The following is a 13,348-nucleotide window of genomic DNA, read 5'->3' as shown; positions in this document are numbered from 1 at the left end:
AAACTTTTTTTGTCGTTATTTTGTTAGGGTGAATTAAGGGTGATTGGGACAGTTTTTGAATTGCCTTGTGCAAGTTTTTTTGTCATAAATGAAAAACATTAGCTCAACACATGATACATTTCTGTAATACTGAAGATGTTAACTATCCATTTGAGGAGGAAACAATGGTATATTATAATGAAATGATGTGTGACATTACACTTTTCTGAAAACTGAGCAAAAAAAAAAAAGGGGTAACATTTGGGTGATTGGAACAGCATATCTTTCCACTGATTTAGCGTAGTTTAAGCATATTTACTGTATTGCACATGTTCATACTTTGATATAATTTTATATGCAATATTTCCTTTTCTGTTCATCATCATTAAGAGTCCATGTTTATTTTTGTTCAACTTTATTTCTCAGTTTGTAAATCCATCCACAAAAGAAGGCTAGAAGTCCAAAAGTCATTGAAAACATTTTAAAATCAAGTAAACAAGTTAAAAAATCTATAGGTCCAAAATTCACACCAAAAAAAATAAATAAATTAAACTGATCCAAAACCTTTTTTTTTTTTTTTTTTTGGTAACATTTGGATGAGATGTTGGGTGGGTCCATCACCAATTAAAGGTACTAAAGAGGATGTTTTATTTTGCAATATTACTTGAAACTGTCTTTACTAACTGATAAAAGACTATTTATTAGGTGCACTGAAAGTAATAATATTAATATACATCATCTGTGCACGAGGTAGGGCCTTAAAACATCAGCCAATCGTTTACGCGATCATCGCGTAAACGATTGGCCCTCTGGCTTGTCAATCACTGCCATGACGTTCCTTGTGAGAGACGAGCGCGGCATGCAATGTTTTTGTCCGGAGACAGGAGTAACAACTGCAGATTATGAGTTACCTGCGGTGAGTCCGACATAATGAATCCACTAACATGACACAGCGAATGCCGGTGGTAAACGCTCGTGTTCCAATACGAGTGTTTACGAGTTTTGGGAGGCGTTCCTTCAAAGGAGGGGGGTTGTTCTTATGCATGCGCTCATTTCAAAAACTCAGTAACAGTCTTTGGTTTCTCAGTCGACGAAAAGATCCTCTTTAGCACATTTAACTGTCTGACAAACACATTTAACCTGCACAAACCTTTCATTACTGCAACAGTAAAATTATTACTTCAATCAGTAAAAAACTACAAAATAAAAAGTGTTTAACTATAATGTTTATATTTTTAGAATTTGGTTGTTTTACTTTAGTAAAATCTAGCTAGTTCATGAATATTTTAGTGTTGATTAGGGCTTGCACATGGTTGGGAACACTGATTTAGAGCATATAGAGCATATACAATGGTTCTCTATTGCAAGGCTAATAATTTTCTTAATTAGCAAAGCATTTAAGCACTGTCCCAATCACCCAAAATTATACTGTCCCATCCACCCAAATTGTGTTTGGGTGGATGGGACAAAATAAAAACAACCTAATTCTGAAAATAGAAACATGATATTAACAATTTTTTTTACTAATTTTGTAGCAGTAGTGCATCATATTCATGTTTCTATCAAAAGTTTGTATGATACAGTAGCTATGACAATTTTAGGACCTTATTATTAAAACTACCAAAAGCTTATGTCATTTTCCTCAGTTCATGCATTTCAGGTCCAATTCCTGTTTGATGCATGCCCCACCCACCTACATGATGTTAGACCAATGAGTGCATCCCATTTTAATTATAGGGTCTCACAGATAGGGCTCAGCAAAAAAGTTTTTATTTTCACTTCAGAAAATAAATTCTATATAGTTATACTGTCCCATTTGACCGTATGTCCCAATGACCCTTAATTCACCCTACTTAAAAATAAGTATTATGTCATCACCATATCCCATTTAATTTTAATCAAAAAAAGTCCCCCTGTGGTGAAAAACAAGTTTTTAATGTCTATGTGATGTTTTTAATACGCTTTGGCTTTAAGACAAATCATGTGCAATGTCATAAGTCAACACCACTGCTGAGTATTTTCTACTTAAAACTGCAGTGAAAAAAAAGACAGTTTCAAGCCCGAGGTTTGACATCGCTGGTGTTTCTGACTTCACAAACTACCCTGTAACCAATCATGTCAATGTTCCGGCGGCTTTAGCATATCATTAACAGGGGCACGTTCAAGCTCACACCGGTGCGCAACGTTTTGCTACGGTTTCCGGGTTGAACGACACGTTTCCTGGAAACGGTGTGCAACCATAGACAGTAAAAGAAATGGACACAGCGACCCCATTGGAACTCAATTGAGAGAAGTGAAGCCCATTTTTAGCGATTTTTAGCACTTCCGTTTCTGACGCGCAGACTCAAACTAAGCTTGATGACGTCCGCAACCTGTCTGACAGATGTAAATCTTCTAGTAGCTGTGCGTGAAAACTGCCATTGTTAATCTTGCAGAGACGGCGAGCTTGAGCGGGGAATTCTTTGGCGTGAGTGAGCAGGAGTAAGTATTCTGATTAATTATTTTGTATAGTATTTTAAAATCTAACGCCAGTACGCCATATTAAGATAATCACCCCGATTGCCTGCGAGCTTCTCCTCCTGTCTCTACGGTAATTTCTCTACTGTGCGACAGAGAGTCGAGTGGTTATGACGCAATCGTTAGCCTATTTTTACAAAAACTGTTTCTACGGGGCCATAATGTAACATAGAAGGTAATGGAGCCCTTTATACATTGTCGTGTATCTTTAGAAATAAATAATGGACAAATGGAGTCTTTAAACGCCTCAGATGTAAAGTTATTCACTGTTAAAGTGACGCCAAAATGAATGGGAGTCAATGGGGATGCTAACGCAAGTGAAGTTCTGCTACAAGATGGCGGCACCTGGCCGACTTCAACTTCCGGTCGACTTCCTTGGGCACTGTGTGCAACGGGTTTGAGATGCGTTTTCTCTTTTTTGGTGGGTGTGTCAGAAATGTCAGCCCAATCAGCGGCAAGATGTATATAACCCACGCGGTATTAAAGAGACAGCTCGCACACTGGGTATTAATGTAACATAAAAATACTTTACTTATATATTTTGCTGTTGTATTGTGAAGTTACACTTTAATAAACTTTTCTATACTCCTCTGATTATATAATGGTAAATATTACAATATCAAAGCACAATAACAGTGATCAGCAATAATGATAAGCCTATTAAACAATAAAATAATATCATAACAGTCTTGGAGGTAAGAAGTGGATTATCCTTCACCTGAAATGTTTGTCTTTTCATCCTGAGATGCAAGGCAAATGTTGTATCAAAATAATTAGAAGTTTTCACAAATCCCTTCACTCGACTGAGATGTTCTCTCTTTTATTCTGGACGGCAAGGGCAGTGGCTGTAACATCGAGGGTACTTTGCTTAAATGTATTTATATCGATATCATCAGGCTCCGAAAATTCTTCAAAAAGAACACAATGGCCTTCTCAGTTGCCATAGTTGCAACGCTTGTGTCATCACAACAGGGTGTTCAACGCGCCACCGTTTCCGTTTAAAAAACGTTTTGCAACGTTTTGTCGGGGCTGAACGCAGCCCAGGTATGCGTAAAGATACCGGGGCCAAGATGGGGTCTTGCTGAGTAGACCTGTTATGCGCACCTGCTCTGATTGAGAAGGATTTTTTTTTGGTCAATGGGTCGTTACTTTGCTCCTATGGCGGATGATTTTACTCGCTAAAAACTGTAAAACAAAAGCTGGAACCCGCCTGTAAGTTTAATGGGCAAAAAACGAACAAATAGGAACTTGCGTGCCTCGTGGAACATGGACAGTCTGATGTCTTGTGAATCTCTTGAACAAACCATGGATGTCTCCGTGCCTGAATCCGGAGAAGCCTCCATTAGATCACAAGATAAGTTTGAAAAGGATTTCGACTCATGTCTTGCTACACCCAGCAAAAGTTCTCCTGGAAAAAAGAAAAAATCTGATAGTGTTGTTTCGCTTACTGAGATATTCGATGCTATTCAGTCCCTGAACTCCAAGCAAGACGCGGTTTTTCAAAAGATAACTCACATCGAGAGCTCCATTGAGATCACAACTGCGGCTGTAAATTCTTTGTCAGACACCGTCAATCGACTCCTTTCATTATATTTTAACAACTCCTTATGCAAGGATCCCAAACTAATTTCAGATTTTATCAGCTCTTTTTATGAAAAACTTTATCAGTCTAACTTTAATTATGACCTTTGTAAATCATTTACTAATGGTATTCAAGATTTGATTCCGTTAATTAGTAATGACTTCAAAAACCTTTGTGATTCCGACCTCAAGAAGGAGGAATTACTGTCAGCACTTCAATATATGAAAAAGGGTAAGAGTCCAGGTCCAGATGGGCTTTCAACTGAATTCTACCAACACTTTTGGAAGGTATTGGAAGATCCCCTTTTCTTACTGTTTAATGAATGTATTAAAAAAAAGAATTTGGTTACTACTATGAAACAAGGATTAATCTCCCTGATTCCTAAGCCTTATAATTGACCTTCTAGATTATTCTGATCAAATTGACTCGGGGGCTCTTATTGTGTTGTTAGATTTCTGTAAAGCTTTTGACACCATCGAACATGGCTTCTTAATTCACTCACTGAAAGTTTTTGGTTTTGGCAATAATTTTATTGATATTATAGAAATGTTTTATAAAGATATTAATAGCTCTATTATTCTTAATATGGGAACCTCTAAAAGATTTGGGATCCATCGTGGCATACCTCAAGGCTGTCCAATCTCTGCCTTTCTATTCTTATTAGTGGCTGAGCTTCTTTCTATTCAGGTTTTGAATAATAAGAACATTCTGGGACTGAAAATATTTGATAGAGAAATCAAAATTTCTCAATTGGCAGATGACACTGCTTTATTTCTGAGAGATAAAAATCAAGTTAAAACAGCCTTGGAATGTATATCTAAATTTTCCAAATCCTCTGGCTTAATGTTAAATCTTAAAAAATGTGAAATTTTATTTATACACGACTGTACAGATCTATTAGTTGAAAACATACCAGTCAAGGACTCTGTTAAATATCTTGGCATTCATATTTCCAAAAATACATATACACGTGAACAACTGAATTTTATGCCTAAAATTAAAAAAACAAAAAATATTTTGAATAACTGGTTACAAAGGGATAGAGTGTTGGGAGAGTGTTGCTTTCCAAAGCTGAGGGTCTTTCCAGATTTGTTTACCCAGCTCTATCCCTTTATGTCAGTGATAAAACCTCCAAAGAAATTAATAAAACCTTTCTTGACTTTATTTGGAAAAATAAACCTTCCAAATTAAAAAAGGATATTATATCTGGCAAAAGAGCTGATGGTGGGTTAGAGATGTTAGATTTTTTTGATATTAACAATACTTTTAAACTTAATTGGTTAAGAAACTGTCAAAGAAATGAAAATTCATTATGGTTCTTTATTCCTCAGTCTATTTTCAAAAAGCTTGGAGGCTTATCTTTTCTACTGAGATGTAACTATCTGCCTGGTAAACTACCAATTAAACTATCCAGATTTTACCAGCAAGTGTTATTAGCCTGGAAAATTGGTTACCACCACAATTTTTCTCCACACAAAATGCTTCTCTGGAACAATTGTCTCATTACCTCTAGGAATAAATCTTTATTTATACATAAATGGTTTGAAAAAAATATATATTTTGTGATGGATTTGTTTGATGATAATGGAAATGTTTTGTCTTATGAAGATTTTATGTTTACCTACAATTTTCCCATTCCATTTAAACAGTTTCAGCAAGTTGTGAAAGCTATTCCAAATGGGTTGAAACATTTAATGAAAAGTCACCTTACTTTTGGAAGTAACGAAAGGAAACTTCCTGAATTAATAGTTGATGGTATAAAACTATTTTCTCACTCCTGTAATAACAAACATGTCAGGTTAATTTTTCAATCCAATCATAAAATCTCTCCTAGAGGGAAATTTTTTTGGAATGCACAAATCACTGATATTAATTGGAAAGAGGCATGGCTAAATCCATATAGATTTTGTATGCTGAATAAAGTTAAAGAGGTACATTTTAAAATACTTCATAAAATCTACCCATGTAAAGCTTCGTTATCAAAATTCATGGATATCGACAGCAAATGTTCTTTTTGCAATGTACACGAGGAAGACTTGGCTCATTTGTTTTACAATTGTGATTTATCTTTAAAATTTTGGTCTGATGTTAGTTCTTTTCTTTTTGCCCCAAGAAATGTGAATTATAAATTATCTCTAAAAGACGTTATATGCTCTTTCACAAACAGAAGCAAAATGCTTGAATTTGTGGTGAACTTCTACATTTTGCATGGTAAATATTATATTCATAAACAGAAATTTGCAAAATGTACTCCTAAATGCGACTTATTTTTAAAAGAGATGGAAGCGCTGAACAAGTCATTAAAATTAATTAAAAGTAAAAAGAATGACATCCTGTTAAATTTTATGGAGGAATTCTTTACACTGTAATGTCCCCACTATGTTTACCAAATTCTACGAATCTTGAATTTGTCAATAAGAAATAGAAAGAAATACTTTTTTTTTTTAATTCTTTACTTTCTATTTGTACTGATGCTGTTTTTTGTTTGTTTGTTTGTTTTTTTCCCCCTTTTTTTTTGAGAATAGGTGACATTTGTCCTGCGATGCATTATTGTTGTATATTATGTTCAATGTTCTGTATCATTTGTCAATTAAAAAAAAAAAAAAATAGCATATCATTAACAATGACCGCTCTGAAGCAGGAGAGTCTCCAGAGAATATCCCAGTAGGCTATATTTTTCTGTTGATATAAAAAAATCTGGTAGATTTGGCAATAGCGGGTGTATGATGTAAAACAATGTTATGATGAACTATATGCCATTCTCGACTGACCTTAAGGTGTTCAAAGCTGTTTCTAGGGATTCTTATTTTTACAACCCCAATAGACTCTATGCATGAACTTTGCTTACGTATTTCCGGTAGAATCTCAGACCGCGTCTTTACTTCCGCATAGCCCATTCTACAGCGAAGTGTACTACCGCCAAAACTCATTCATAAAATTTCTCATTCATAATATATATATATATATATACTAATGAAGACAGTAGTTCGGCTGAACCTGAAACATGTCGCCCTCACGTTGATCTCTCCTGTGAACTAAGTCAGTAACAATTAGTTTTCCACAATTTGTATGTACACTGCACAAACAAGCACTAGGCATAAGGGAAAACATGTAAAATATATGTTTATGTTTAACTAAATATATAAATAATACAAATACTGGTATGACAGGTTAGGAACGGAGATGCTAACGTTAGTCGGATTTGAAATGAGAGAATACTCACCCTCAAAGTTGTCGATGTAGCTCGAAATATATCTGAACCCCTTCTCCTTCTTACTGTTGGGTGTAGTGTTGTCACGGTACCAAAATTCCAGTAGTCGGTACCGATACCATGAAAATTTTACGGTTCTCGGTACCAATTTCGGTACCACAGTAAAATCTATTGGAACTATTTTACTATTTTATATAGACTATTTTAAAAACATTAAATATGATTTGGAGTGTGTGTTTGTGTGTGTATAGGCTACCTCAATGAAATACATTTTGAAATATAAAAAAAATAAATAAATAATTAAATGCTCAAACATCCATTGTGTACTGTTGAAAAAATCAGCATATGCTGGTAAGGTAGGTTTTGAAGCTGTATGCTGGTCAAATGCTGGTCCTAAACTGGTCCTGCTGGTCCATACTAGTCCTAAGCTGGTCCTGGACCAGCATAAACCAGCTCAAACCAGCATACCAGCTTCAAAACCTACTTTACCTGCATATGCTCGTTTTTTCAACAGGAGTAACAGACGTGCGTGTTTATTTTAGCTATTCCGTCAGTGAAACAACACACTACAGCCTGTAAAACTATGAAATAAATATCGGTAAATAATGGTAACCTAAATAATAAGAAAGTTAAATATTATTTCAAAAAGCATTCGTTTTTTATTTCCACACAAAGATGCATCATATATAGCCAAAGTCCCGTTATTACTTTGATATAGCCGCTCTGCGCTTTGAGAGGGATGTGGGACACGAGCAGGAAAGAGACCATTTCTCTTTAATAATATCTTCGTTATCTCCTGATGTTACAAACAACCGACACTTGTTGTAAAAGGTCTGAAGAGCGTGTTTTATCCTCCGCAGGGGAAAGACATTCAGGCTATGTTTGATTTAGCGCTGCTAGAGAAAACGAAAGTAAAAATCACCGGCGTGTGTGAAACGCGCTATACAAATAAACTTGACGCGCCTTATAAAGTCTAATAACAAGCACAAACTCTGTTAAATAGAAACTGACGTGCAAGCAAAAAAGTTTCTGCCTTACAGTGTTTTTTTCTACTTTACCACAGTAAATAATGCGAATAGCCTATAATAGGCCTAAATGCGAATGAAAGAAACGTTTATAATCCCCTGCGTGAGTGAAGATTTGGGAAAAGAAACAGATTCCATGTTCAGTGGAATAACTAATGGAATATTGTTAAATTATCTGCTAATCAGGTGACCAGATCGCGATTCGCAAAACAGAATACGAAGCTTAAATGTATGGACTCACGCACCTCTCTTATTCGGCATTAACCAAAATGTTTCCATGGCTGCGATGTCACATTTAATTTCTAACCTATTATTTCTTCTGTAAACAAAGCTTTGTGCTTCACTCGTGTCATATTCAAGTAAATACTAGCACAGTCCTATCAGTGGGTACCGAATATACCCGGATTCTCGGTACTACCGGTACTACAGAAATGCTGGTATCGTCACATTTTCAAAATTTCAGTACCGACTTGGTACCGAAGTACCGGTACTTTTGACAGCACTAGTTGGGTGTGATGGCTGACTGCCTCACAATACAATTAACATCATTCACGTTAATCGCGGGAAGCTCTTGTAAACGTTTACAGCGAGCCCAGGTGAAAAAAAGTAAATTTCTATAATACACTTAAAGTGCTCTATTTTCGTGCACTAATTTTGTACTTAATATACTAAAAATTCATCTTTAGTACTTCTTAAGATCATCTTGTGAACATCTACTCAACTGTGCTATTTTGAGACAGCATTACATATGAACTAAAATGTGCTTTTAATATACTATCTCTGTATTTAAAAAAATGTATTTAGATACTATAGGCTACGTATATTACATTTGAACCCATAGTGTACTACAAGTGGTAACTAAAACTAAATATATTTTTAACATACAGAGAAAAGCACATTTTAGTTCATATCTAATGCTGTCTCAAAATAGCACAGTTGAATACACTTAGGTGTTCTTAAGATGGTCTTAAGTACTAAAGATGAATTTTTAGTATATTAAGTAGCCTAGCCTACAAAATTAGTGCACGAAAAAAATAGCACTTTAAGTGTATTATAGAAATGTACTTTTTTTTCACCTGGGAGTGTAATTTGCCATCATCTCCACCGAATTCCTCACACAGGCGCAGCACCGGATGTAGATCGGTGGTCTGAGACAAAATGCGGAAGTGATCGTGCATAGAGTCTATTGGGACATTTTTTTTTAAATTTGAATAAAATGAAACTAAAAGACTTTCAAATCACATAAGCCAATATTTTAATCAAAATAGAACATAGATAGCATAACAAATGGGTAAACTGAGAAATTTTACAATTGTATGCACAAAATGGGCTCATTTCAAATTTGATGCCTGCTACAGGTCTCTAAATAGTTGGGACGGGGGCATGTTTACCATGGTGTATCAACTCCTCTTCTTTTCAAAACAGTGTGAAGACGTCTGGGCATCGAGGTTACTAGTTTTTTGAGTTTTGGTGTTGGAATTTGGTCCCAGCCAGCTGCTGAAGAGTTTGTGGTCATCTTTGATGTAATTTTCTCTATAGGTGAAATATCTGGACTGCAGGCAGGCCAATTCAGCACCCAGACTCTTCTACAACGAAGCCATGCTGTTGTAATAGCTGCAGTATGTGGTTTTGCATTGTCCTGCTGAAATACACAAGGCCTTCCCTGAAATACACGTCATCTGGAGGGAGCATATGTTGCTCTAAAACCTTTATATAGCTTTCAGCATTCATAGTGCCTTTCAAAATATTCAAGCTGCCCATACTGTATGCACTTATGCATCCCCATACCATTAGAGATGCTGGCTTTTGAACTGAACGTTGATAACACGCTGGAAGGTCTCCCACCTGTTTAGCCCGGAGGACGCGGCGTCCGTGATTTCCAACAAGAATGTCAAATTTGGACTCGCCTGACCATAGAGCATTTTTACAGGGTTCTTATAAACGATCAGAACAATCGTTCTACAAACCTTGCACAGCCTAGGTACTTCAAAGAGGACCGAGAGCATGCAGGGGATATGGCAATGCCCAAAATCGATCACCCGGACATAGTCAGAGTCATGTAAAATTATAGCGAGTTCAAGCTATTGTCAAACTCAACTAAAAACAAGTCCTGCCAAAAGGCATGAACGAGGTTCTCAGTGAATTGATAATGGTAATTATGCATAAAGAACCTGCGCCTGTAGGGCAGGAATATCCCGAGGCCCAGTCGGCCGCCGCACAAATTTCTGCAATGGACACACCAATGGAAGAGGCCATGCCTCTCGTGGAATGTACTCATACTCCGATGGGACATTGCAGTCCCAAGGAGGAGTAAGCAAGTGCTATTGCATCAACTATCCATCGGGATAGCCTTAGCTTCCTGACCAAATTCCCCTTGGTGCGGCCCCTGAAGCATACAAAGAGCTGTTCCATCTGCCTGAATGAGGCAGAATGGTCAATATAAGTTCTTAAAGCTCTGACTGGGCAGATTAAGTTCAGTTCCTGATTGTCCTGAGAAGGAGGAAGCGTGGAGAGAGTTATCACCTGCGTTCTGAATGGAGAGGAGAGAACTTTGGGAACATAGCCATGCCTTGGCTTCAGGACAGCCTTGGAGTCATTGGGCCTGAATTCAAGGCAGGAGGGGCTCACAGAGAGTGCCTGCAAGTCTCCTACTTGTTTGACTGATGCCAAAGCTAACAGCAAAGCGGTTTTGAGCGACAGAGTACAAATGTCAGCGGATTGTAACGGCTCAAAGGGAGGGCCCTTAAGGCCCCTCAGAACCGTGGACAGGTCCCAGGTAGGGACAGTGAAGGGGCGAGGAGCGTTTAGCCTCCTAGATCCCTTCAAGAAATGGACAACAAGGTTGTTCCTGCCCACTGACTGTCCGGCTATAGGAGCATAAAGGCTGCTATAGCTGCAACATAGACCTTAAGAGTGGAGGGTATACGACCCTTATCCAACAACTCTTGAAGCTTGGGCTGGGGGTGCCAAATCTTTCCATTCGCCTAAGAAAGGAGGTCCCATCTCAGGGGGATCAGCCACTACACCGCTATGAGTAGCTGAGAAAGCTCTGAGAGCCAATGTTGGTTCCTCCAGAGTGGGGCCACTAGGAGGACCTCATGTCTGTGTTCCCTGACTCACCTGATGACTTGAGGGATCGGGGGAAAGGCATAAAGGAGAAGGCTGCGATTATATAGATTGCAACGTGCCCACTTCAGGAGACTTTTTACTAGAATGTAGAGGCGTTTTAACGAGAGCCCGCCCTGGTGATTTATGTAGGACATGACCGCCATACTGTCCGAGCAGACTAAGATGTGGTGCCCCGCCAAGAGCAGCAGGAAGGTCTGAAGGGCTCGGCAGACTGCCAGCATTTCCAGGCAGTTGATGTGTAGCCCGCTTACCTCACACAGGGCTCCCCAGCCTGTTTTAGAAGCATCCGTGAAGATGATTTTTCTCCTGTACACTATCCCCAGAACCTCGTTCCAGCAGGGGTCCTTCCACAAACCCCTGATGCATAAACGCCCAAGTCGCCAGGCGTGGGATGGAACTCAGGGTTTCAGCAAGAACTGTAGGGGTCACAGTTGTAGCAGAACTGTAGCAGACCCTAGCATTCTCTGAAACGCTCTGAGCGATGCACAATGCTCGTGAGTGATGGAGAGGAAATCTTTTTGAGTATGTTTTTTATTTTGTATGCTATCACAGCAGTTAATTGCAGGGGCACTTGAATGGGCCCAGTGCATGCAACAAACACATTGTTTTCAGCACCTGGAACTGAACAGGGTGTCAGGAAGTGCAAACAAGGCTGTTTGGGGGTTGTCCAGCCACAGCGAGACTTAGCCCCCTCCTCTTCCTGTCTGAGGGATCAAGACTACTTCTGAGGTACAGGATCCAGCACTATCTTGGGCCGGGGTACCTGACGCTTCAGGAAGGGCTCGCGAGTGCAGAGAGGCGAGACTCATGCTCTCGCATTGGCAGAGGTGGAAAGTCCAGGAGTCAGAAAGTAAAAGTCCTGCCATATTTTTTTTTTCACCCACTGAAGCAGTGTTAAAGTTAATGAATAATTAAGTGATTAATTGAGAGATGATTGACCATTATTGAAGACACCTGATGATAACAAGCAGAATCACCAAAGGAGAAAATCACAATTTTTAAGCCACCATCATGGAGATGAGTGTTTGCTTTAGTTGAGCTCTTGACCATTGACTTTATAATATTAGAATTTATTTGGGCAGTTTCAACTGCATTAAAACCAACCAGACAAGCAAAGTTAAAAGTTGATAATGTGGTGTTTGTTATGTTTTCACATAATCATTATTTGATCTGAATCACTGAACTCATTTAGAGCTCAATCTCTGAGTTATATTTACATTATTGATTACAGCAGCACTGTGATTATACAGCAGAAGATCCAGTTTTTTTTTCAAAATAATTCAAAGGTTTCATCAAAAGTTGTTCTTAGAAAAAAAGGCTCTCATTTAGACACACAGAGATCAAGAATCAGCCTCTGAATCTCAACAGTGGTGAGAATAATAAAGCATGTTGCAATGCATTCTGGGTGCCACCAATCAAAATTCATCCATGGCTCCCATCATGCATTGCTGCATGAATAAATTATGAGATTAATTGTCTTAGTAATTTTCTTTTCTCTCTATTTAAATTTTTCTGTTTTTATGTGACTTTTTAGTAGCTTGTTTTCTAATGTTCAGAGTTGATCTGTTGATCAGAATATGTTGCTTGTCACCGTCATTGAGATTCACAGGCTGATTCTTGATGTCTGTGTGTGCCTAAAAGAAAGATTTTTTTTTTTGATCAGAACAACTTTAAAGAAATCATTCAGAGTACATTGATAAAGCTGATCTTCTGCTGTAGAATCACAGTTCTGCTGTAATCAATAATGTAAATCTAACTCAGAGATTGGGCTCTAAATGAGTTCAGTGATTCAGGTCAAATAATGATTACGTGAAAACATAACCAACACCACCTGATCATCTTTCCTCTTTGTGTGTCTGGCTGTTATAACTCAGTTACAGCAGCCCAAACAAATTTTAATTTTAA

At 37.9% G+C, this 13,348-nt stretch overlaps 1 protein-coding gene across 1 annotated transcript in view; it reads left to right on the top strand.

The window, feature by feature from the left end:
- The window catches only part of LOC125271359 (complement C3-like), a 731,185-nt gene that overhangs the window by 702,914 nt on the left and 14,923 nt on the right, over positions 1-13,348 (top strand). The gene's annotated exons all lie outside the window — the stretch shown is intronic.

Source organism: Megalobrama amblycephala, linkage group LG7 (assembly GCF_018812025.1).
Source record: "Megalobrama amblycephala isolate DHTTF-2021 linkage group LG7, ASM1881202v1, whole genome shotgun sequence".
Classification (NCBI taxonomy): domain Eukaryota; kingdom Metazoa; phylum Chordata; class Actinopteri; order Cypriniformes; family Xenocyprididae; genus Megalobrama; species Megalobrama amblycephala.
This window is presented reverse-complemented; position numbering and strand designations above follow the sequence as displayed.